Source organism: Petromyzon marinus, chromosome 65 (assembly GCF_048934315.1).
Source record: "Petromyzon marinus isolate PM22_M1 ecotype Great Lakes invasive population chromosome 65, UKy_Petmar_22M1.pri1.0, whole genome shotgun sequence".
In the NCBI taxonomy this organism is placed as follows: domain Eukaryota; kingdom Metazoa; phylum Chordata; class Hyperoartia; order Petromyzontiformes; family Petromyzontidae; genus Petromyzon; species Petromyzon marinus.
This window is the reverse complement of record NC_133731.1, coordinates 1,662,536-1,687,180: the sequence shown is the minus strand read 5'-3', so window position 1 is coordinate 1,687,180 and position 24,645 is coordinate 1,662,536.

Here is a 24,645-nt window from a genome sequence, read left to right as displayed (position 1 = left end):
TAGTGTAGTGTAGTGTATAGTAGTGTATAGTGTAGTGTATAGTGTAGTGTATATTGTAGTGTATAGAGTAGTGTATAGTGTAGTTTATAGTAGTGTAGTGTATAGTGTAGTAGTGTATAGTGTAGTGTATAGTGAAGTGTATAGTATATAGTGTAATGTATGGTTTGTGTATAGTGTAGTCTATAGTAGTGTAGTGTATAGTGTAGTGTATAGTAGTGTGGTGTATAGTGTATAGTAGTGTAGTGTATATTGTAGTGTATAGTGTAGTGTACAGTAGTGTATAGTGTAGTGTATAGTGTAGTGTATAGTAGTGTAGTGTATAGTGTAGTGCGTAGTTTGTGTATAGTGTAGTGTATAGTGTAGTGTATAGTGTAGTGTATAGTGTACTGTATAGTGTATAGTGTAGTGTATAGTGTAGTGTATAGTAGTGTAATGTATAGTGTAGTAGTGTTTAGTGTAGTATAGAGTGTAATGTATAGTGTAGTGTATTGTTTGAGTATAGTGTAGTGCATAGTGTAGTGTATAGTGTACTGTATAGTGTAGTGTATAGTGTGATGTATTCTAGTGTAGTGTATAGTAGTGTAGTGTATAGTAGTGTAGTGTATAGTAGTGTACAGTGTGGTGTATAGTAGCGTATAGTGTAGTGTATAGTAGTGTATAGTGTAGTGTATAGTGTAGTGTATAGTTGTGTAGTGTTTATTAGTTTAGTGTATAGTAGTGTAGCGTATAGTGTAGTGTATAGTAGTGTATAGTAGTGTAGTGTATAGTGTAGTGTATAGTAGTGTAGTGTTTATTAGTGTAGTGTATAGTAGTGTAGTGTATAGTGTAGTGTATAGTAGTGTAGTGTATAGTAGTGTATAGTGTAGTGTATAGTGTAGTTTATGTATTTTGGACTTCTTTCGCACCGTACCTCGCCGACGGCGCTCGTCGTGAGGGGATGAATGAGGCAGGGAAGCGGCAATGGCAGTGGCCAAGGCCGAGTTGCCTCTGCTGTGAAATATAAACAGCAGGTACAGCAGGCGGGTGGGGGGGAGGGGTGGGGGGGAGGGTGGGGGAGGGGTGGGGGAGGAGGGTGGGGGAGGAGGAGGGTGGAGACAGGAAAACTAAACTTGCCGAGCGTGATAACCTCTACACTGCTGCTCCACACGCACTCAAACCTTAACACAACAACAACAACCACCGCCATTCGTCACAAAGTGGCGGTGACGTCACCACGACGCTTGTGCCAGGCCATGTGCACCTTGAGGCCACGTGAAGTGTCGAACGCCCGCTGGCAGGAGGTCACGGGGCAGACCCAGCAGGTGCCACGGGTCGACTGTCAGAGATGACTGAGATGACTGGCTGATGCACCACCTGTGCCCCCTACTATGTCAACCTGCTGTGCTTTAGCCACCCGGCGCTCCGCTCGTTGTTGTGAGCGTCGCTCCTCCGCCCTCCGTTGTTGTTGGAGGGCGACTGCCTCCAACTGCCCAGTAGCATCCTTCACGAGCCTCCTCCACAGAGGCCGATCTTGACACCGCTGGTACCAGTCATCGGCACGTCCACTCAGCTACACGTCCTACTGTACCACATCACTCCATCTCTTCTCTAGCCCGTGCCGCGTCCGTTTAGCCCCCTCGATCCGGCCAAACAAAAGCTGTTTCGGCATGCGGTGGCTGGGGATTCGGGCAAACATGACCCAGCCATCGCAGCCTTGCCTGCCGGAGGAGCTCACCGATGGGACCTTGCCCAGATCTTTCAAGAATTTGTGAGCTCCTCACACAATCCAGTCTGGTTAAACCCAGAATGGATTGTAGGCAGGCTAGCCTAAATGTTTCTAACCGTCGAAGATATTCCATTAGGGGGGTCCACGTTTCACGAGCGTAGAGAAGGGAGGGAATGACCGTGGCCGAGAAGACCTGAAGCTTAGTGCGGAGCGACAGACCAGGTAGCTTCCACACAGCGTTACGCAATTGATGAAAAGATATTGCCGCTCGACTGATTCGGAGTGAGACCTCTGCTGTTAAACTGGAGCCAGTCATAAGCACACTGCCCAGGTATGGGAAACTCTCCACTCTCTCCACAACTGCCCCATCACTGATTGGGAGTTGTGGGGGTGGAGTGTCCGATGGTACAAAATACCCAGGCAGGTGCTTAGTTTTGGTGGGGCTGATGGTAAGGCCCCACCTCTTAGTGGCATGCTCCAGTCTCAGCAGCAGCGTCTCCAACTCTTCCTCTGAATGAGCAGCTATTACCAAATCATCAGCATACATAACGAGGTTGAGCAATAGGGAGCCATCCCTTGACCGCACCAGGGCGTCGATCAGCCTCCCATTATATCTGTACCATATGGAGATTCCCCCGGTACAGCTATTGAAGGGTTCACGAACTACGTGGTCAAAATAGATGTTAAGTAAAGTGGGAGCCAGAGGACATCCCTGTAGCACTCCAAGGTGTACAGGGAATGGCTCTGACTCCGGGCACGCTCACCATCATGAAGGTCCTTAATTATCGTGAGCAGAGTGTCAGGTACTCCAAAAGCACGAAGAACAACCCAGAGCCCAGGCCTACTGATGGTATCATAGGCCTTGATCAGGTCAATAAAGCAGAGATGTAGGTCTTGCTGTAATTCCCTACACCTCTGCTGTAGCAGACGGGCAAAAAATATGGCATCTGTGCAGGACCGCCCTTTCCTGAAACCGCATTGGGGCTCCGCAAGCCTCTCCCCAGCGTGCCTGGCAAGGCGATGTTGAATATTCCTTGCCAGGACCTTTCCCGGCAAACTGAGGAGTGAGATGCTCCTGTAGTTGTTACAGTCTGTGCGGTCCCCCTTCTTAAAGAGGGGGACCACCAGGGCATCCTTCCAATCATGCGGAACCCGTCGAATGGTCCAGACTGTTGTTATGATGTCATATAGGGCAGTCTGTGCACAAACGCCACCCTCCCTCAGCATTTCGCTTGGGAGATCATCTCTGCCCACTGCCTTTTCTGGTCTCAGACTTCGGATCGCCTTCAGTACTTCCTCAACAGATGGCACCTCAGCCAGCCACTCAAAGGGGGTGACTTCTTCCAATATTTGAGGCACCGCAGCCTCTGCAGGGTCATCCTCACTTTGTGCCACGATGTTTTCCTGGCTGAGGGATTTTCCCTCCCCCAGGACCTCACAGAAATGCTCAGCAAATCTGCAAACCTGTTCCTGGGGGTCGGAGATTGGATCACCGTTTTTCCCTAATGATGGTAATATGTGAGGCGCTGCAGGTTACTTTTTTGATGGAGTTAAATAGAGATTTGTGATCGCGGGCCACTGAGGCAGACTCCATCTCCTCAGCAACCCGCGACCACCACCCATCCTTGCAGCGCCTCACGGCTCTCCGAACCTCCGAGCGGTAAGCCTCCTCATTCTCTGACGTGAGATTCTGTAGCCGATGACAATGGGCCTGTCGCTTTTTCTCAACCATCGTGAACACCTCCTCTGTTAGCCAGGGTCTCTGGGGAGGTCTGGACCGCGTACCCATAGCAGCCATTGCAGCTGCATGAGTCACAGTCCTAAACCTCGCCCATTTACCCTCGACATCAGGAGGAGTGGGGGACGATGCCAATCCCAGCCGCAAGCGATGATGAAATTCTCGTTTGCAACTTTCATCAGATAACTGAGACCAGGCCACTTTAGGTTGGAATGGGGTCCTGGGTGTACACCCACCACCGGAGTGGAAGAATGGCAGGCGCATCTTACAGATCAGCTCCACGGTAGGTCCTGGTGTCAAGGACATGGGCTCGCATCCGCTGGTCCGTCACTATGTAGTCCAGCAGATGTTCTTGCTTGGACCCGGCATGCATCCATGATGTTGTGTGGATGCGCCGATGCCGGAACAGCGTGTTGGTAATTACAAGCCCATAGAAGGCATCTGACTCATCGGCTTTGCCTGCATCCCTCCACGGATGTTCATCTTCGGTGGGGGCATAAGTAACCACGACCACCATTCCTCGCCTCCGGTTGATGGGAAGGCGAGCCCAAAGTAGCCTGGGGCTTACAGCTTCCCACACCTCACCGCCACGCTCCCACGCCCCCTTCATTCTTTTGTTCAAAAGAAGAGCCACACCCTGTTGTTTGGCAGTCTGCTGCCCCGAGTAGAGGACTGTCCACCGCTCATGGTGGCAGGAGCCAGAACCGGTCCACCTGGACCTCCTGAATGCCACAGAGATCCATGCGGTACCAGTCCAGGCGGTACCAGTCCAGCTCAATAGAGGAGTGGCAGCCTCTCCTCCGCAGTGAGCGTTCGAACATTCCACGTGGCCACCCATAGTGGTTTTTCGTTGTTTCTGGAGGAGCCCCGAGGGTAGATCTTCAATCTCCTGGCTCTGCCAATTGGGGTTTGGCCAGGAGGCGTCATAGACGCCTGGCCCCTCGGGGCCTCCGGCACAATCTTATTAGTTATATACTTAATTCGCGGTTTACTGGTAATTAATTGAAGGTGGAGGGGTTACCAGCCCCTCACACCCGTCCAGAGCCCCCGTTTAGACCCTGTGGTGGACACATATGCCATGATGGGAGGAGCCAATCACAATTGTACCTCCCCCCACAACACTGTCCACGACACACACACACCCACACAGAGACACACACACACACAGACACACAAACACACACCTTCACACACCACACCTAAAGGCTTTAGGAAACAGCTGCGAACACACAAAGACAAAGACCCCCCCCCCCCCCTATAGCCTGCACAGACTGTTGGGGCAACTGCTGTTGATGCTCTTCCAGCGCGTCCACCTCTAGTGAGTGACGTCCACCTTCAGTGAGTGACGTCCACCTTTAGTGTGTGACGTCCACCTCTAGTGTGTAACGTCCACCTTTCGTGTTTGACATCCACATTTAGTGAGTGACGTCCGCCTTTAGTGAGTGACGTCCACCTTTAGTGTGTGACGTCAACCTTTAGTGAGTGACGTCAACCTTCAGTGAGTGACGTCCACCTTTAGTGTGTGACGTCAACCTTTAGTGAGTGACGTCAACCTTTAGTGAGTGACGTCAACCTTTAGTGAGTGACGTCCGCCTTTAGTGAGTGACGTCCACCTTTAGTGTGTGACGTCAACCTTTAGTGAGTGACGTCAACCTTTAGTGAGTGACGTCAACCTTCAGTGAGTGACGTCCACCTTTAGTGAGTGACGTCCGCCTTTAGTGAGTGACGTCAAACTTTAGTGAGTGACGTCAACCTTTAGTGAGTGACGTCCACCTTTAGTGAGTGACGTCAACCTTTAGTGAGTGACGTCCGCCTTTAGTGAGTGACGTCAAACTTCAGTGAGTGACGTCCACCTTTAGTGAGTGACGTCCACCTTTAGTGTGTGACGTCAACCTTTAGTGAGTGACGTTAACCTTTAGTGAGTGACGTCAACCTTTAGTGAATGACGTCAACCTTTAGTGAGTGACGTCAACCTTTAGTGAGTGACGTCAACCTTCAGTGAGTGACGTCCACCTTTAGTGAGTGACGTCAACCTTTAGTGTATGACGTCAACCTTTAGTGAGTGACGTCAACCTTCAGTGTGTGACGTTCACCTTTAGTGAGTGACGTCAACCTTTAGTGAGTGACGTCAACCTTTAGTGAGTGACGTTCACCTTTAGTGAGTGACGTCAACCTTTAGTGAGTGACGTCAACCTTTAGTGAGTGACGTCCACCTTCAGTGAGTGACGTCAACCTTTAGTGAGTGACGTCAAACTTTAGTGAGTGACGTCAACCTTTAGTGAATGACGTCAACCTTTAGTGAGTGACGTCAACCTTTAGTGAGTGACGTCCACCTTTAGTGAGTGACGTTAATCTTTAGTGAGTGACGTCAATCTTTAGTGAGTGACGTCTGCCTCGCGTCTGTCAATCTCCATCGCGTTGCCGTGACGGCGCTAAGTGGGGGGGAGGGGCTGAAGGGCTGAGGGGGGATGGGGGAGGGGGTAAGGGGGGGAAGTTGGTAAGGGGGGGAGGGGCTGAGGGGGTGAGGGGAGAGGGAGAAGTTGGTAAGGGGGGTAGGGGCTGAAGGGGTGAGGGGGGAGGGGTGAGGGGGGGAAGTTGGTAAGGGGGGGAGGGGCTGAGGGGGTGAGGGGGAAGTTGGTAAGGGGGGGAGGGGCTGAGGGGGGAGGGGTGAGGGGGAAATTGGTAAGGGGGGGAGGGGCTGAGGGGGTGAGGGGGGAGGGGGTAAGGGGGAGGGGGGAGTTTCCATAGAGCCCGAGCCCCCCTCTCCTCGGCGTCATTGAAATGTGGGGGAAGGAGAAGCTGGGGTGTGGATGGGGGAATCTTGGGGGGTGGGAAGCTGGAGGGGGTAGGGGAATCTGGAGGGGGGGGGTGGAATCTGGGGGGGGGGGGGGTGGTGGTGTAAGCTGAGGGGAGGCAATGTGAATTAATTATTGCTGTAAATAAGGCGAGTGGAGGATGTTTGATGGAGTGAGTTAATTTGCTTTGAATTTAGCTGTTGGGCATCCTGCCTGCCAAATGGCCGTGTGTGTCTGTGTGTCTGTGTGTGTGTATCTGTGTGTGGCTGTGTGTGTGTGTATCTGTGTGTGGCTGTGTGTGTGTGTATCTGTGGGTGGCTGTGTGTCTGTGTGTGTCTGTGTGTGTATGTGTGTGTGTATATGTGTGTGTATCTGTGTGTGTCTGTGTGTGTGTCTGTGTGTGTCTGTGTGTGTGTGTGCATCTGTGGTCCGGCAAAACAACCCCCTACCTCCTCGCGGTGCCGGACGGGCAACTCTGTCGTGGACAGCGCTGTGGGGGGAGATCCAATTTTGATTGGCTCCTCCCCTCATGGCAAATGTGTCCACCACAGGGGCTAAACGGGGGCTCTGGACGGGTGCGAGGGGCTGGTAACCCCTCCACCTTCAATTAATTACCACGAAACTACGAATTCAACTGAAATATGTAACAACTAAGCTTGTGCCGGAGGCCCCGGGGCGCCAGGCGTCTATGACGTCTCCTGGCCAAACCCCAATTGGCGGAGCCAGGAGATTGAATACCTACCCTCGGGGCTACTCCAGAAACAACGAAAAGCCACTACGGTTGGCCACGTGGAATGTTCGAACGCTCACTGCAGAGGAGAGGCTGCCACTCCTCTGTCGGGAGCTGGACCGGTACCGCCTGGATCTATGCGGCATTCAGGAGGTCCGGTGGACCGGCTCTGGCTCCTGCCACCATGAGGGGTGGACAGTCCTCTACTCGGGGCAGCAGACTGCCAAACAACAGGGTGTGGGTCTTCTTTTGAACAAAAGAATGAAGGGGGCGTGGGAGCGTGGCGGTGAGGTGTGGGAAGCTGTAAGCCCCAGGCTACTTTGGGCTCGCCTTCCCATCAACCGGAGGCGAGGAATGGTGGTCATGGTTACTTATGCCCCCACCGAAGATGAACATCCGTGGAGGGATGCAGGCAAAGCCGATGAGTCAGATGCCTTCTATGACCTCCTGTCACAGGTGCTGGCTAAAGTGGCCCCTCGGGATAGAGTCATCATGTTGGGTGACTTCAATGCCCGAGTTGGTCATGATACTGGCACCTGGTCTGGAGTGATTGGAGGGCATGGGCCAGATCAGCTCAATAACAACGGTAGGAGGCTGCTAGATTTTTGTGCAGCCCATGGGCTTGTAATTACCAACACGCTGTTCCGGCATCGGCGCATCCACACAACATCATGGATGCATGCCGGGTCCAAGCAAGAACATCTGCTGGATTACATAGTGACGGACCAGCGAATGCGAGCCCATGTCCTTGACACCAGGACCTACCGTGGAGCTGATCTGCCCTCTGACCATCGACTAGTCATCTGTAAGATGCGCCTGCCATTCTTCCACTCCGGTGGTGGGTGTACACCCAGGACCCCATTCCAACCTAAAGTGGCCTGGTCTCAGTTATCTGATGAAAGTTGCAAGCGAGAATTTCATCATCGCTTGCCGGCTGGGATTGGCATCGTCCCCGACTCCTCCTGATGTCGAGGGTAAGTGGGCGAGGTTTAGGACTGTGACTCATGCAGCTGCAATGGCTGCTTTGGGTACGCGGTCCAGACCTCCCCAGACACCCTGGATGACAGAGGAGTTGTTCACGATGGTTGAGAAAAAGCGACAGGCCCACTGTCATCGGCTACAGAATCCCACGTCAGAGAATGAGGAGGCTTACCGCAGCCTTCGCTCGGAGGTTCGGAGAGCCGTGAGGCGCTGCAAGGATGGGTGGTGGTCGCGGGTTGCTGAGGAGATGGAGTCTGCCTCAGTGGCCCGTGATCACAAATCTCTATTTAACTCCATCAAAAAAGTAACCTGCAGCGCCACACCTATTACCATCATTAGGGGAAAAAACGGTGATCCAATTTCCGACCCCCAGGAACAGGTTCGCAGATTTGCTGAGCATTTCTGTGAGATCCTGGGGGAGGGAAAATCCCTCAGCCAGGAAAACATCGTGGCACAAAGTGAGGATGACCCTGCTGAGGCTGCGGTGCCTCAAATATTGGATGAAGTCACCCCCTGTGAGTGGCTGGCTGAGGTGCCATCTGCTGAGGAAGTATTGAAGGCGATCCGGAGTCTGAGACCAGGAAAGGCAGCGGGCAGAGATGATCTCCCAAGCGAAATGCTGAGGGAGGGTGGCGTTTGTGCACAGACTGCCCTATATGACATCATAACAACAGTCTGGACCACTGGACGGGTTCCGCAGGATTGGAAGGATGCCCTGGTGGTCCCCCTTTTTAAGAAGGGGGACCGCACAGACTGTAACAACTACAGGGGCATCTCACTCCTCAGTGTGCCGGGAAAGGTCCTGGCAAGGATTATTCAGCATCGCCTTGCCAGGCACGCTGAGGAGAGGCTTGCGGAGCCCCAATGCGGTTTCAGGAAAGGGCGGTCCTGCACAGATGCCATATTTTCTGTCCGTCTGCTACAGCAGAGGTGTAGGGAATTCCAACAAGACCTACATCTCTGCTTTATTGACCTGGTCAAGGCCTATGATACCATCAGTAGGCCTGGGCTCTGGGTCGTTCTTCGTGCTTTTGGAGTACCTGACCCTCTGCTCACGATCATTAAGGACCTTCATGATGGTGAGCGGGCCCGGGTAAAACTACGTGGCCGGGAGTCAGAGCCATTCCCTGTACACCTTGGGGTGCGACAGGGATGTCCTCTGGCTCCCACATTATTTAACATTTATTTTGACCACGTAGTTCGTGAAGCCTTCAATAGCTGTACCGGGGGAATCTCCATATGGTACAGATATAATGGGAGGCTAATCGATGCGCGGGTGCGGTCAAGGGATGGCTCCCTATTGCTCAACCACGTTATGTATGCTGATGACTTGGTAATAGCTGCTCAGTCAGAGGAGGAGTTGGAGACGCTGCTGCTGAGACTGGAGCGTGCCACTAAGAGGTGGGGCCTTACCATCAGCCCCACCAAAACTAAGCACCTGCCTGGGTATTTTGTACCATCGGACACTCCACCCCCACAACTCCCAATCGGTGATGGGGCAGTTGTGGAGAGAGTGGAGAGTTTCCCATACCTGGGCAGTGTGCTTATGACTGGCTCCAGTTTAACAGCAGAGGTCTCACTCCGAATCAGTCGAGCGGCAATATCTTTTCATCGGTTGCGTAACGCTGTGTGGAAGCTACCTGGTCTGTCGCTCCGCACTAAGCTTCAGGTCTTCTCGGCCACGGTCATTCCCTCCCTTCTCTACGCTTGCGAAACGTGGACCCCCCTAATGGAACATCTTCGCCGGTTAGAAACATTTAGGCTGGCCTGCCTCCGATCCATCCTCGGTTTAACCAGACTGGATTGTGTGAGGAGCTCACAAATCCTTGAAAGATCTGGGCAGGGTCCCATCGGTGAGCTCCTCCGGCAGGCAAGGCTGCGATGGCTGGGTCATGTAGCCCGCATGCCCAGCCACCGCATGCCGAAACAGCTTTTGTTTGGCCGGATTGAGGGGGCTAAGCGGGCGCGGCACGGGCTAGAGAGGAGATGGAGTGATGTGGTACAGGAGGACGTGGAGCTGAGTGGACTTGCCGATGACTGGTACCAGCGGTGTCAAGATCGGCCTCTGTGGAGGAGGCTCGTGAAGGATGCTACTGGGCAGTTGGAGGCAGTCGCCCTCCAACAACAACGGAGGGCGGAGGAGCGACGCTCACAACAGCGAGCGGAGCGCCGGGTGGCTAAAGCACAGCAGGTTGGCACAGTAGGGGGCACAGGTGGTGCATCAGCCAGTCATCTCAGTCAGTCGACCCGTGGCACCTGGGTCTGCCCCGTGACCTCCTGCCAGCGGGCGTTCGACACTTCACGTGGCCTCAGGGTGCACATAGCCTGGCACAAGCGTCGTGGTGACGTCACCGCCACTTAGTGGCGAATGGCGGTTGTTGTTGTTGTTGTGTGCATCTGTGTGTAGCTGTGTGTCTGTGTGTGTGTATCTGTGTGTGTCTGTGTGTGTGTGTATCTGTGTGTGTCTGTGTGTGTGTCTGTGTGTGTGTGTCTGTGTGTGTGTCACCAGGAAAGGGCGGTCCTGCACAGATGCCATATTTTCTGTCCGTCTGCTACAGCAGAGGTTTAGGGAATTCCAACAATACCAACATCTCTGCTTTATTGACTTGGTCAAAGCCTATGATACCATCAGTAGGCCAGGGCTCTGGGTTGTTCTTCGTGCTTTTGGAGTACCTGACCCTCTGCTCACAATCATTAAGGACCTTCATGATGGTGAGCGGGCCCGGGTAAATCTACGTGGCCGGGAGTCAGAGCCATTCCCTGTACACCTTGGGGTGCGACAGGGATGTCCTCTGGTTTCCACATTACTTAACATCTATTTTGACCACGTAGTTCGTGAAGCCTTCAATAGCTGTACCGGGGGAATCTCCATTTGGTACAGATATAATGGGAGGCTGATCGATGCCCGGGTGCGGTCAAGGGATGGCTCCCTATTGGTCAACCACGTTATGTATGCCGATGATTTGGTAATAGCTGCTCATTCAGAGGAGGAGTTGGAGACGCTGCTACTGAGACTGGAGCGTGCCACTAAGAGGTGGGGCGTTACCATCAGCCCCACCAAAACTAAGCACCTGCCTGGGTATTTTGTACCATCAGACACTCCACCCCCACAAGTCCCAAGTTGTGGAGAGAGTGGAGAGTTTCCCATACATGGGCATTGCGCTTATGACTGGCTCCAGTTTAACAGCAGAGGTCTCACTCCGAATCAGTCGAGCGGCAATATATTTTCATCAGGTGCGTAACGCTGTGTGGAAGCTACCAGGTCTGTCGCTCCGCACTAAGCTTCAGGTCTTCTCGGCCACGGTCATTCCCTCCCTTCTCTACGTTTGCGAAACGTGGACCCACCTAATGGAATATCTTCGCCGGTTAGAAACATTTAGGCTAGCCTGCCTACGATCCGTCCTGGGTTTAACCAGGCTGGATTGTGTGAGGAGATCACAAATCCTAGAAAGATCTGGGCAAGGTCCCATCGGTGAGCTCCTCCGGCAGGCAAGGCTGCGTTGGCTGGGTCATGTAGCCCAACCACCGCATGCCGAAACAGCTTTTGTTCGGCCTGATCGAGGGGGCTAAACGGGCACGGCACGGGCTAGAGAAGAGACGGAGTGATGTGGTACAGGAGGACGTTGAGCTGAGTGGACTTGCCAATTGACTGGTACCAGCGGTGTCAAGATCGGCCTCTGTGGAAGAGGCTCGTGAAGGACGCTACTGGGCAGTTGGAGGCAGTCGCCCTCCAACAACAACGGAGCGTGAAGGAGCGACGCTCACAATAACGAGCGGAGCGCCGGATGGCTAAAGCACAGCAGGTTGGCACAGTAGGAGGCACAGGTGGTGCATCAACCAGTCATCTCAGTCAGTCGACTCGTGGTACCTGGGTCTGCCCCGTGACCTCCTGCCAGCGGGCGTTCGACACTTCACGTGGCCTCAAGGTGCACATGGCCTGGCACAAGCGTCATGGTGATGTCACCGCCACTTAGTGGCGAATGGCGGTTGTTGTGTCTGTGTGTGCGTGTCTGGTCTAAGCGGGCGCGGCACGGGCTAGAGAAGAGATGGAGTGATGTGGTACAGGAGTATGTGGAGCTAGAGAAGAGACGGAGTGATGTGGTGCAGGAGGACGTGGAGCTGAATGGACTTGCCGATGACTGTTACCAGCGGTGTCAAGATCGGCCTCTGTGGAGGAGGCTCGTGAAGGACGCTGCTGCTGGGCAGTCATATCAGCATCCAATGATTCGTCCCATTAGCACGCTTGACTCGTACTGTGCGAAAGAAATTCAACATACATACAGTACACATGTCTCTCCATGATACCTAGGAGATGTTAGCTACCACGCCTGGTATACAGGAGGTCGTGTGGTTCGATCCCGACCCTGATGCCTGCTGCTGTATATTTTTTCGTTTGCGGTGTGTCTCTCTCTCATCATCATCATCATCATGGTGGCTAGGAGATGTTGACTACCTCGCCTGGTATATAGGAGGTCGTGGGTTCGATCACCACCCTGAACGCCTGCTGCTGTAAATTTGGCGCTTGCGGTGTCTCTCGATCACCTCTCTCCCAGTGCTAGTCGCGTACATTATTTTTTCTCTGGCTCGTCCGTATTGTTTCCCCCCTACACATTTGGAATCAACCAACGTCACACACGTTGAGGTGGAGTCAATTCGGCCTGCCCCTAAACTTTTCCACTCGAACACGATGCCGACGACGACGATGATGATGATGATGAGCCCACTTCAGTTGGAGTTATCATTTGTGCTAGCCAGGCAGTTGGTCGCTTCTACGAACAGGATCTACTTTATATTGTGTAGGAACCTCCTGGTGACACCACCACCAGCCCACAGGGGATTATTATTATTGTTGTGTCCGTCCGTCCGTCGTGCATCCAAAAATGGGAGGGGTGGGGCTGGGTGGGGAGGGGAGGGTGGGGAGGGGCTGGGTGGGGAGGGGAGGGTGGGGAGGGGCTGGGTGGGGAGGGTGGGGAGGGGCTGGTGGGGAGGGGAGGGTGGGGTGGGGAGGGGAGGGTGGGGAGGGGCTGGGTGGGGAGGGTGGGGAGTGAGGGGCTGGGTGGGGAGGGGAGAGTGAGAAGGAGCCGGGTGGGGAGGGTGGGGCTGGGTGTGGAGGGGTGGGGAGGGGCTGTGTGGGGAGGGAGGGGCTGGGTGGGGGGTGGGAGGGGTGGGGCTGGGTGGGGAGGGGCTGGTCACCCCGTGGTGCCCCCCTTATAAAACTCAACGTTTCACCTACTCACGCCGGCTTGTGCCCGCCCTCACAGTGGGCCACACTGTGCTGAACACACCACGTGGTGGTGCCACCGTTGTTGTTGTTGTTGATCCTGGCCACTGACCGAGCAACCCAACGTTCCTACCAGCTCCTCCCTCCACAGAAGAATGTGTTTCAGTGGTGCCCCTTACCTGATACGACATAAAACATTTTATTTTGTGCACTGCGATCATTTTAGGCCGTGCACGGCGGCTGATGGGGATGTGTAAAGAAATTAAAAACGACTGACCTGTTATTCTTTATAAATTAGCATGTAACTGGGGGATTAGCACGATACTCTCTGGTTCTATTGGGTAAAGTCACGTGTTATTTTATTTTCACCTACGTGATTTTACCCAATAGAACCAAAGAGTATGGATCCTTGCAGTCACGAAAGCTTTAAATCTAGGATTATCACGATGTTGGTGTGAGGGATTAGCACCACGGAGAGCGGCGAGCTTTGTTCAGACGGACGAGGCGAGGGGGGAGAGGAGTTAACATATAATTTAGCATGTAACCGGGGGATTATCACGATGTTAGTATGAGGGATTAGCACCACGGAGAGCGGCGAGCTTTGTTCAGACGGACGAGGCAAGGGGGGAGAGGAGTTAACATATAAATTAGCATGTAACTGGGGGATTAGCATGATGTTGGTGTGAGGGATTAGCACCACGGAGAGCGGCGAGCTTTGTTCAGACGGACGAGTCCATCTATATTCTTAGTTTTTTTCGGTAAAGTCACGTTGAAGAGAAACAACAGAATAACAAAATATATATAAAACAATAAAAAATTCTCACGACGTTTCGACCATAACTCAAACGGTCATCATCGTGAGAATTTTTTATTGTTTTATATATATTTTGTTATTCTGTTGTTTCTCTTCAACGTGACTTTACCGAAAAAACTAAGAATATGAATTACTGCAGTCACGAAAGCTTTAAATCAAAATTTGAGTCCATCTATGTTCGGAACGGAGGTGGGGGGGGGGGGTGGGAGGAAGAGGAGGAAACAGCCGTGGTGCGCTGCTCCGTCCTGTGTTGCACTGTCGAAATGTAGAGAGGAGGTTTTGCCCCTTTTTGTTCTGGCGACGAAACGCCTGTGTTGGGATGTTGCAACACGAAACGTGAAACCGCTTGTCGAGGATTCACGTCCGCAATTCTGACCGCGATGCCCGTCGGTCGGTCAGAATGAGGTCCCAAAAAAAACTCTGTGCTCTGTTAACGTATCACTTTTGTGTTTTAACATCTGAGCGCAAATGTTTTGTTACCGGAAAAAAAAGGGGGCCGTCCATAAATGACGTCACGCACCAGACATTTGTGACGATGTGTGACGAGCGGGGGAAGGAGGCGTTTGAGAAATGTGACGTCACATCAAAATGCGCAACTTTAAATAAATATAGACAACACCTTTCGACTTAATTAAATAGACTTTGTTAATAAATGTTTTCTACCTATGACATCAGAGCGCAGCGCCACATTAAATACGCACTAACATGACAATAGTTTAAAGCGATTTGAAGCATGTTTTATATTTTTTGGGGGGGGGAAGGGGCGGAGCTTTATGACGTCATATTTGAGGGTGGGGGGGGTCTGACTTTTTGTGACGCCGTGACGAGGTGGGGGGGGGTGTGGGTCAAAAATCGTCCAAAATCACGTGACGTCATTTATGGACGGCCCCCCAAACCCTATTCTCATATTTCGCTACTGGCAAAGGAGGTCCCATGATTTAACCATCTTGCCATTATTGTTATTATTATTATTATTTTCTGAGTGCAGATAACAGATCCGTGAAGGGTTACGTTGCGAGCGTGTTCATTCAACACGCTGCTTAAGAGTCATCAAGCTGCTGGTTAGTAATCAGGCACGTCATTCATCGTCAACGTTGTTCCCGGCGATAATGAAATAGAAAGGCCATTTCCACAAATTGGGTTTAATTGGCTTCTTTGGGTAATTGTTCATTAGCTAAATAGCGGCCCATTTAAATGGTGTGTGTGCGCGTGTGCGCGTCAGTAACTCGTGAGGAGCGGTGGTGCAGCGGTTAGCGCTACGCTGCGCTATGAACCTGGCGAGCCGAGCTCGATTCCCGCTCACGGCCAACGCCGCCAGTGACGATTATCTGAACCGGTCCTGGGCTTCCCTCTAGGTCGACTCGGCCTCATATGAGTACCTGGTGCGGTGTGTCGTAAACATCGCAAACTGGGGAGACAAAGGCGGCCGGGCGTGGTGTTGGCCACCCACCCCCCTCGTGTGCCTTGCCGGCCTTCATAGGTGCTCGCTAATAGCACTTGCCCCTGCAGTCTGTTAAGGCTACACGGGGCATCTTTGTCTTTGCGTGTCAGTGTGTGTTTTTTTGTGTGTGTGGTTAGTGTCACGGTTTAAGGCGCCGTGCTATAATTCCCCGTCGATGAACCGAGTTCGATTCCAGCCAAGGGACAGCACCAACAACGGGCGACGATTTGCTGAACCGGTCCAGGGCCCCATCCCCTAGGTTGACTCGGCCTCAAATGGGCTACCTTGGTGCGGTGTGTCGTAAACATCGCCACTGGGGAGACAAAGGCGGCCGGGCGCGATGCTGGCTGGCCACCCACCCCCCTTCGTGTGCCCTGCCGACATTCATAAGTGCTACTCGCTAACAGCACTTGCTGCAACAGTCCGTCATAGGTTATAATTGGGGGTGGGGGGTATCTTTAACACACTCACACAGCAACAATAACCGTAATTGACTTAAAGCTTTCGTGACTGCAGGAATTGTTTTTTTGTTTACCTGGCAGCCCTTTGATTGGTGGAAAACCCACCACCGTCACTGGTCGCCGCCCACCACTCACGTTGACATTGGCTGCCCCGCCCATGCAGCCGACGCGCTTGGGCCACGCCCATCTCTAAAACCTTTATAAAAACGGTTTGCCTTTAGAGGCCGTGACCCCCTCTTCCTGATGACGGCCGCCTGCTTGGCGATGGAAAACGTTGCGCTTGCTTCAACGGCGTTGTTTGACTTCGCTTGCGGTGTCTGTCGCGGTCAAATGTTGTCATCAAAAGTGAGTCTTCTTCCCGTTGTCCCGTCAGTTCCAAATGTTGCACGTGCGCTCGGATCCGGTGGCAATGCATGCCTGTATCCAAAAATCGGCATCGATTCATCAACGAATTGCCTCCTTTCAAGCAATTACAACTTTTGCATGGACGGCGCGTTAATTATATGTTTTGCCGTAGGTCTAAAGCTGTGGAATCGGCTCAAGCAAGCAGCAGGCGAGGCACGCCCCAGGCGACATTGACGAACTTGAAGACCGTGAGTTTAACGCCGTTGTTAGAAATGGAACCGTTGTTTTTAAGTAACTTGCGTTAAGGATTTAAAGCTTTCGTGAGTGCAGGGATTCATATTCTTGGTTCTTTCGGTAAAGTCACCGCCACGTTAGAAGGGAAACAATAAAATAATACAAATATAAAACAATAAAATTCTCACGACGTTTCGACTGCAACACAAGAAGCAATCATCATCAGGTGAGAAAACCACAACAATATTTTTTTATTTTTTTTATTTTATTGTTTCCCTTCTATGTGACTTTACCGAAAGAACCAAGAATATTGTTTTAAGGAGTTTGTTGATTATTTTCCTTGAACCTATCCACGTGACTTTACCGAAAGACCGAAAGAATAAGGAACGTAATTCGCCACTAAGTGGCGGTGACGTCACCACGACGCTTGTGCCAGGCCATGTGCACCTTGAGGCCACGTGAAATGTCGAACGCCTGCTGGCAGGAGGTCACGGGGCAGACCCAGGTGCCACGGGTCGACTGACTGAGATCACTGGCTGATGCACTACCTGTGCCCTCTACTGTGCCAACCTGCTGTGCTTTAGCCACCCGGCGCTCTGCTCGTTGTTGTGAGTGTCGCTCCTCCGCCCTCCGTTGTTGTTGGAGGGCGACTGCCTCCAACTGGCCAGTAGCGTCCTTCACGAGCCTCCTCCACAGAGACCAGTCATCGGCAAGTCCACTCAGCTCCACGCCCTCCTGTACCACATCACTCCATCTCTTCTCAAGCCCGTGCCGCGCCCGTTTAGCCCCCTCGATCCGGCCGAAAAAAAGCTGTTTCGGCATGCGGTGGCTGGGTATGCGGGCTACATGACCCAGCCATCGCAGCCTTGCCCGCCGGAGGAGCTCACCGATGGGACCTTGCCCAGATCTTTCAAGGATTTGTGAGCTCCTCGCACAATCCAGCCTGCTTAAACCCAGGATGGATCGTAGGCAGGCCAGCCTAAATGTTTCTAAACGGCGAAGATGTTCCATTAGGGGGGTCCATGTTTCGCAAGAGTAGAGAAGGGAGGGAATGACCGTGGCCGAGAAGACCTGAAGCTTAGTGCGGAGCGACAGACCAGGTAGCTTTCACACAGTGTTAGGCAACCGATGAAAAGATATTGCCGCTCGACTGATTTGGAGTGAGACTTCTGCTGTTAAGCTGGAGCCGGTCATAAGCACACTGCCCAGGTATGGGAAACTCTCCACTCTCTCCACAACTGCCCCATCACCGATTGGGAGTTGTGGGGGTAGAGATTCCGATGGTACAAAATACCCAGACAGGTGCTTAGCTTTGGTGGGGCTAATGGTAAGGCCCCATCTCTTAGTGGCACGCTCCAGTCTCAGCAGCAGTGTCTCCAACTCCTCCTCTGAATGAGCAGCTATTACCAAATCATCACCATACATAACGTGGTTGAGCAATAGGGAGCCATCCCTTGACCGCACCCGGGCATCGATCAGCCTCCCATTATATCTGTACCATATGGAGATTCCCCCGGTACAGCTATTGAAGGCTTCACGAGCTACATGGTCAAAATAGATATTAAATAATGTGGGAGCCAGAGGACATCCCTGTCGCACCCCAAGGTGTACAGGGAATTGCTCTGACTCCCGGCCACGTAGTTTTACCCGGGCTCGCTCACTTCATGAAGGTCCTTAATGATCGTGAGCAGAGGGTCAAGGACTCCAAAAGCACGAAGAACAACCCACAGCCCAGGCCTACTGATGGTATCATAGGCCTTGACCAGGTCAATTAAGCAGAGATGTAGGTCTTTTTGGAATTCCCTACACCTCTGCTGTAGAAGATGGACAAAAAATATGGCATCTGTGCAGGACCGCCCTTTCCTGAAACTGCATTGGGGCTCCGCAAGCCTCTCCTCAGGGTCCCTGGCAAGGCGATGTTGAATAATCCTGGCCAGGACCTTTCCCGGCACACTGAGGAGTGAGATGCCCCTGTATTTGTTACAGTCTGTGCGGTCCCCCTTCTTAAAAAGGGGGACCACCAGGGCATCCTTCCAATCCTGCGGAACCCGGCCAGTGGTCCAGACCGTTGTTATGATGTCATATAGGGCAGTCTGTGCACAAACGCCACCCTCCCTCAGCATTTCACTTGGGAGATCATCTCTGCCCGCTGCCTTTCCTGGTCTCAGACTCCGGATCGCCTTCAGTACTTCCTCAACAGATGGCACCTCAGCCAACCACTCACAGGGGGTGACTTCTTCCAATATTTGAGGCACCGCAGCCTCAGCAGGGTCATCCTCACTTTGTGCCACTATTTTTTCCTGGCTGAGGGATTTTCCCTCCCCCAGGACCTCACAGAAATGCTCAGCAAATCTGCAAACCTGTTCCTGGGGGTCGGAGATTGGATCACCGTTTTTTTCCCCTAATGATACTAATAGGTGTGGCGCTACAGGTTACTTTTTTGATGGAGTTAAATAGAGATTTGTGATCACGGGCCACTGAGGCAGACTCCATATCCTCAGCAACTCGCGACCACCACCCAACCTTGCAGCGCCTCACGGCTCTCCGAACCTCCGAGCGAAGGCTGCAGTAAGCCTCCTCATTCTCTGACGTGGGATTCTGTAGCCGATGACAGTGGGCCTGTCGCTTTTTCTCAACCATCCTGAACACCTCCTCTGTCAGCCAGGGTCTCTGGGGAGGTCTGGATCGCGTAACCAAAGCAACCATTGCAGCTGCATGAGTCACAGTCCTAAACCTCGCCCATTTACCCTCGACATCAGGAGGAGTCGGGGACGATGCCAATCCCAGCCGCCAGCGATGATGAAATTCTCGCTTGCAACTTTCATCAGATAACTGAGACCAGGCCACTTTAGGTCGGAATGGGGTCCTGGGTGTACACCCACCACCGGAGTGGAAGAATGGCAGTCGCATCTTACAGATGACTAGTCGATGGTCAGAGGGCAGATCAGCTCCACGGTAGGTCCTGGTGTCAAGGACATGGGCTCGCATCCGCTGGTCCGTCACTATGTAGTTCAGCAGATGGTCTTGCCTGGACACGGCATGCATCCATGATGTTGTGTGGATGCGCCGATGCCGGAACAGCGTGTTGGTAATTACAAGCCCATGGGCTGCACAAAAATCTAGCAGCCTCCTACCGTTGTTATTGAGCTGATCTGGCCCATGCCCTCCAATCACTCCAGACCAGGTGCCAGTATCATGACCAACTCGGGCATTGAAGTCACCCAACATGATGACTCTATCCCGAGGGGCCACTTTAGCCAGCACCTGTGACAGGAGGTCATAGAAGGCATCTGACTCATCGGCTTTGCCTGCATCCGTCCACGGATGTTCGTCTTCGGTGGGGGCATAAGTAACCACGACCACCATTCCTCGCCTCCGGTTGATGGGAAGGCGAGCCCAAAGTAGCCTGGGGCTTACAGCTTCCCACACCTCGCCGCCACGCTCCCACGCCCCCTTCATTCTTTTGTTCAAAAGAAGACCCACACCCTGTTGTTTGGCAGTCTGCTGCCCCGAGTAGAGGACTGTCCACCCCTCATGGTGGCAGGAGCCAGAGCCGGTCCACCGGACCTCCTGAATGCCGCATAGATCCAGGCGGTACTGGTCCAGCTCCCGACAGAGGAGTGGCAGCCTCTCCTCCGCAGTGAGGATTCGAACATTCCACGTGGCCACCCGTAGTGGCTTTTCGTTGTTTCTGGAGGAGCCCCGAGGGTGGATATTCAATCTCCTGGCTCCGCCAATTGGGGTTTGGCCAGGAGACCTCATAGACGCCTGGCCCCCCGGGGCCTCCGGCAGAAGCTTATTAGTTACATATTTCACTGACACACACACTGACACACACGCACTGACACACACACACACTGACACACACACACTGACACACACACTGACACACACACACACAGACACACACACACTGACACACACACACTGACACACACACTGACACACACACACTGACACACACACTGACACACTGACACACACACACACACACTGACACACACACACACTGACACACACACTGACACACACACACTGACACACACACACTGACACACACACTGACACAAACGCACTGACACACACACACACGCACTGACACACACACACACTGACACACACACACACTGACACACACACACACTGACACACACACTGACACACACACACTGACACACACGCACTAACACACACACACGCTGACACACACACACTGACACACACACTGACACACACACACAGACACACACACACAGACACACACACACACTGACACACACACACACGCACTGACACACACACACGCACAGAGTCAGGGGGTCGTTACCTTACCCAAGCTAATTTAAACAGATCAAGATTGAGGTTAAGCGAAATAAATCTATTTTGGTTTCATTTTTAAACTCACTTCGCTCGCCACAATTCCCCACGAGGGATTCCAAATCCGCTTACCCCCCCCCCCCCCCTCCTAACCACCCCCACCCCACAATTCTCACAATCCGCGAGGTTTAAATTCCATTAGACGAGAGAGGGAGGGGAGGATGGGAGGGAGGGTAGGATGGGAAGGAGGGGAGGGAGGGGAGGGGGGAGGGAGGAGAGGGAGGGAGGGAGAAGGGAGGGAGGGAGGGAGGGGAGGGGAGGGGAGAGGAGGGAGGGAGGGAGTGAGGGAGGGAGGGAGGAGAGGGAGGGGAGAGGAGGGAGGGAGGTAAGGAGGGAGGGAGAGAGGGACGGGGGGAAGGGAGGGAGGGAGGAGAGGGAGGGAGGGAGGGAGGGGTGGGAGAGGAGGGAGGGAGGGGGGAGGGAGGGAGGGAGGGAGGGAGGGGAAAGGAGGGAGGGAGGGAAGAGAGGGAGGTAGGTAGGGAGGGAGGGGAGAGGAGCGAGGGAGGGACGGAGGGGAGAGAAGGGAGGGAGGGAGGGAGAGAGGGAGGGAGGGAGGGAGGCAGGGAGGGAGGGAGGCAGGGAGGGAGGCAGGGAGGCAGGGAGGCAGGGAGGCAGGGAGGGAGGGGAGAGGAGGGAGCGCCCCCCCCTATCCAAAAAATATCAACCAGACACAATTCTCAGCACCACCAAAACCGCTCACTCGCTCTCCAAAAAAATAAAATGCAAAAAAAAGGAATAATTTAAAAACTAGAAATAAAATAAAATGTTCAAACGGCCCCTTTAAAATTCGACTATTGTTTTATTATTAGTCAGTTGTGGATTTAAAAAAAAAAGTTGTTGTTGTTGTTGTGCTCCCCTACCCCACCATCCCCCACCCTACGTCTCTGGAAGGAAACGTTTCGGGACGGGATCAAAAGGTTCGGAGAGTGGGCGTCGATTTATCTTTGCTGCTTCACCTCTCGAAGAGCTGAGCCAGCACCGCGCCGAAGGCCTGGGTTCAATCCCTGACTGAGGGTCTCCCTCACTCTCTCAGTGGGTTCACGACGGCTGTGTAAGAGACACTCAGAAGCTCAGAGACCCTGGGTTCATTCCCCTGACTGAGGGCCACTTTCAATCCCACTGGGTTCACGATGGCTGCGTCAGAGACACTCAGAAGCTCAGAGACCCTGGGTTCATGCCCTGACTGAGGGCCAATTTCAATCCCACTGGGTTCACGATGGCTGTGTCAGAGACACTCAGAAGCACAGAGACCCTGGGTTCATGCCCTGAATGTGGGTAACTTTCTATCCCAGTGGGTTCACGATGGCTGTGTACGAGACACTCAGAAGCTCAGAGACCCTGGGTTCATGCCCTGACTGTGGGCCACTTTCTATCCCAGTGGGTTCACGATGGCTGTGTAAGAGACACTCAAAAGCTCAGAGACCCTGGGTTCATGCCCTGAATGAGGGCCACTTTCTATCCCAGTGGGTCCACGATGGCTGTGTCAGAGACACTCAGAAGCACAAAGACCCTCGGTTCATGCCCTGACTGAGGGCCACTTTCTATCCCAGTAGGTTCACGATGGCTGCGTCAGAGACACTCAGAAGCTCAGAGACCCTGGGTTCATGCCCTGACTGAGGGCCACTTTTTATCCCAGTAGGTTCACGATGGCTGCGTCAGAGACACTCAGAAGCTCAGAGACCCTCGGTTCATGCCCTGATTAAGGGCCACTTTCAATCCCACTGGGTTCACGATGGCTGTGTCAGAGACACTCAGAAGCACAAAGACCCTGGGTTCATGCCCTGACTGAGGGCCACTTTCTATCCCAGTAGGTTCACGATGGCTGCGTCAGAGACACTCAGAAGCTCAGAGACCCTCGGTTCATGCCCTGAATAAGGGCCACTTTCTATCCCAGTTGGTTCACGATGGCTGCGTCAGAGACACTCAGAAGCTCAGAGACCCTCGGTTCATGCCCTGAATAAGGGCCACTTTCTATCCCATTAGGTTCACAATGGCTGCGTCAGAGACACTCAGAAGCTCAGAGACCCTCGGTTCATGCCCAGAATAAGGGCCACTTTTTATCCCAGTTGGTTCACGATGGCTGCGTCAGAGACACTCAGAAGCTCAGAGACCCTCGGTTCATGCCCAGAATAAGGGCCACTTTCTATCCCAGTAGGTTCACGATGGCTGCGTCAGAGACACTCAGAAGCTCAGAGACCCTCGGTTCATGCCCAGAATAAGGGCCACTTTTTATCCCAGTTGGTTCACGATGGCTGCGTCAGAGACACTCAGAAGCTCAGAGACCCTCGGTTCATGCCCAGAATAAGGGCCACTTTCTATCCCAGTAGGTTCACGATGGCTGCGTCAGAGACACTCAGAAGCTCAGAGACCCTCGGTTCATGCCCAGAATAAGGGCCACTTTCTATCCCAGTAGGTTCACGATGGCTGCGTCAGAGACACTCAGAAGCTCAGAGACCCTCGGTTCATTCCCCTGACTGAGGGCCACTTTCTATCCCAGTAGGTTCACGATGGCTGCGTCAGAGACACTCAGAAGCTCAGAGACCCTCGTCGCGCCGATCGATGTTGCTACTGCACCAGTTTGCTAACCACTGCACCACCGCTCACTCTAACTAACTCGCCATCTCTCGTGCAAAGACAAAGATCCATAATAATAATGATAATAGGGTTTTTCGCCCTTTTTTCTGGCAACGAAACCTAAACCTTTTTTTTACAAAGATTAATGTTACTGCATTAACCACAATACCTGCAGTCAAAGTGCTAACAAAAAACACACACACTATGATAATATATGATGCCTTGTCCTTGAAACTGATTGGTCCACACCAAGGGACGGCTTTCTTTTTTGATCCTCGACCCAATTGGTGCTCGACCAGAGGACGCCAAAAGGCGTTACATAGATCCCTCTTAAAGCCTTAACAGACTCAAGTGTTTTTGGGCGTCCTCTGGTCTAACACCGGTTGAGACGAGGCTCAAAAGCAAGTCGTCTTTCTGCTGTGGACCAATCAGTTTCAAGGACAATGCCATTATTTATTATCAGAGTGTGGTTGTTTTTTTTGTTTGCATTCTGGCCACAAGCATTGCTGTTGATGCAGACACGATTCCTCGTGAAAGGTTTCAGTTTGGTGTTTTAACGTCTTAACACAATCAATTATCGCACTCTTGCTGTGGATTCACTCTTCAAGCACACCCAGTGGCATGAACAAGTGACGAATTGGCGTTTTTGCTAACGCGAAACATTTTTGTTGCTCATTGCCCCTGTCGGTGGTGGTGGTGGTGATGGTGGGTTGCGACACATTTATGGTCACGCGATCTAAGCCGAAAACCTTTATAACGAATAATACTTGCCGCAAAAATCCTGCCACGTGTTAAACCTTAACAGTGTTGTCAGCTAGCACTCAGACACACACACACACTCACTCTTTCTCTCGCTTCCTTCTCTCGCTCCCTCTCTCTCTTTTGTTTCACGATCAGAGGAAACAAGAAGATGCTCGGTGTAGTCGGCACTTTGCTCCGTTCATCATTTCGTTTTTTTTGTTTTTTGATGCTTTGCTTTATGTAACCCCCCCCCCCCCTTTTAAATGAAAGACCCAACAAAATATTTTTTTTATTTTTTTTATCTCCTTTCCCCTTCCCTCTCTCTCTACCCCCCTCTCTGCCCCCCCCCCTCTCTCGCTGCCCCCTCTCTTCCTACTCCCATTTGGCTCTCTCTCTTTCTTTATAACTACGACAAGTGCTGCATCTGCACGCAGCCCTTCCCACAGTCAAACGGCCTCCGACGGACAGCTCAGATCTGCAATGCACAG